The 2,230-nt window shown below is 49.5% G+C and overlaps 1 pseudogene; it reads right to left on the reverse strand.

The window, feature by feature from the left end:
- Positions 1-565: 565 nt before the first annotated feature.
- On the reverse strand, positions 566-1,806 carry LOC125946072 (uncharacterized; annotated as a pseudogene).
- Positions 1,807-2,230: the final 424 nt, after the last annotated feature.

Here is a 2,230-nt window from a genome sequence, read left to right on the forward strand (position 1 = left end):
GATCAGAGAACAAACGGGGATAGACGATATTCTAGTTGACATTAAGCGGAAGAAATGGAGCTGGGCAGGCCATGTAATGCGTAGGATGGATAACCGGTGGACCATTAGGGTTACAGAATGGATACCAAGAGAAGGGAAGCGCAGTCGAGGACGGCCGAAAACCAGATGGGATGATGAAGTTAGGAAATTTGCAGGCGAAAGTTGGAATACGCTAGCGCAAGACAGGGGTAATTGGAGATCGCAGGGAGAGGCCTTCGTCCTGCAGTGGACATAAATATAGGCTCATGATGATGATGATGATGTCCCTCCCGTGCGGCGTCCACACCCGCACTGCGCATGTGCATCCTCCTCCCCCTCCTCTCTTTGTATATATATGTATAGTATATGTACGCCAAGCCATAGCCTCCTATATACTTTCCATGCCCGCCGATCGGCGGCGAATGCGGTACAAGCCAGCCGTCGAGCCTCGCGCTCGACCTCGCCGTCGGTGGCGCTGCCGTCCCAGAATTGAGCAGACGCCTCTGGAAGTAGTCAATGGTGGAACACGTTAGAAAAACCTCTATTATTAGAGCTTGAGCACCTTGCGGGAAAGGGGCTTTGTTGCAAAAATCTTGGCGAAGTCGTGTTTGTCGGTGATCTTCATTGCATAGTTCACATATATTGGTCTAAAAAACTTGGTCAAGAGTAGGTCCAAAAGCGTTTCGTGGTGCCCAGGTATTTCACACACAAAAACTTCTCGTTCGTGGAGCACTTCGGCGGCCTTAGCCACGGCTTCTTCGAGGGGATTTTGCAAGTTCCTCCTTTTGGAGAGAACTATGTCAACAAACCTGCTCAAGCAGTACAATATTGTGAGAAGTTTCTCGGAAGGGTACAGGAGACCTCCTCTATCCTGGTGTCGGATTAGAGCGACGGCGCCGAGGAGCCAGGCTTTGTGAGTAAACTGAAACATTTGTCGCAAGCTATGTTCTCACCGACAGTTCTCGTAAGGTAACCACCTACCATTGCGAGAACTGCGACTTCAGGCGTGGGGAGCATTGCTTTATCTCTGCTGAGGAGCTCCCTGAGCACTTTGGTCGCTTCGCTTGGAAACTGCCAAACAGCGCTTTCCATCGGGCAGGTCTCTTGTCGCACGGCAATTGTCGATATGCTGTTCTCCTCCGCCGCCATGACATTACTGGTGCTTGGTGCCCCAGCAATACCCGTTTTTAGTGCCTTCTCTATACCAGACAGCACAGCTCGGACATCTGTCTGATCATTGCTGCCTGTCGATTTCCTCAACCACCCAAAGAAGGATTCTATAGGGTCAGACGACATCTTCCTGGTAAGAACAAAGTGGAAGCGCATCTCCTTAAGCAGATAAATCACAAATTCCACATTCGAGCGAGTGGTTACTATCAGGGCTGCGTGTGTCTCTTTGGTTAGGAACTGCTTTGCTAGGCAGTGGCGCTTCATGTCTTCCAGATAGTCCAAAAATGTCGCAGCGTTCCATTCTAGGCGATCGTCGCTCTCAGCCTCAAACTGCTTGCTGTCAGGGTTCCTTTGGTGGATATGTTGAGTGCAGTTACTGACGTCCATCAGAACGAACCAACGGTACATTGTGTCCATGAACAGCGCAGTTGGTCCGACGCGTGCGAAGCTAGCATCGCATGTGTGGCCTGCTTGTTCTCTTAGGAGCTTGAGCGCAGCACTGACTGCAGGCTACAACAGCTGCACCGCTCTCTTTACGCTCATTGCTTTCAGATTAGTTGGAAACACATGTTTCCTTGTCAAAGATCTCGCAAGCTTCACAATACTATTCTGCTGCATCCTGTAAAGTTGCTTAACGTACTCAGACGTTATTTCGCCATTTTTGCCCAGTTCGCGGGACACAAACTGGGACCGCACGTTCTTTATTAGATGGCACTGGTCGAATGCTAAGAACCGCTTGCGACCTTTATCCTCGGGGTGCGTATGCAGTGTTTGATTGTTCCACTACATAAAAGCTGATAAGCCACCACATTTATGTTGTGGTTGTCGGTGACCACTCTTACCACAAGAAATCCAGTAGCCTCAACTTCTTTCAAAACACGCAGCATTATGATGTGAAGTTGTCTTCCGGTGCAATTTTTCGTAAAAAATAGGCTACCGGTATTCGAAAGCGAGTGGAAAGCCCGTTCAAGACAAGCATAGCAATGAATTAGCTAGGACAGGCTCGTCGGAGCGTTTCTCAGGAAGGGATTGACCATAGTCT

This window comes from Dermacentor silvarum, chromosome 5, assembly GCF_013339745.2.
Source record: "Dermacentor silvarum isolate Dsil-2018 chromosome 5, BIME_Dsil_1.4, whole genome shotgun sequence".
In the NCBI taxonomy this organism is placed as follows: Eukaryota; Metazoa; Arthropoda; class Arachnida; order Ixodida; family Ixodidae; genus Dermacentor; species Dermacentor silvarum.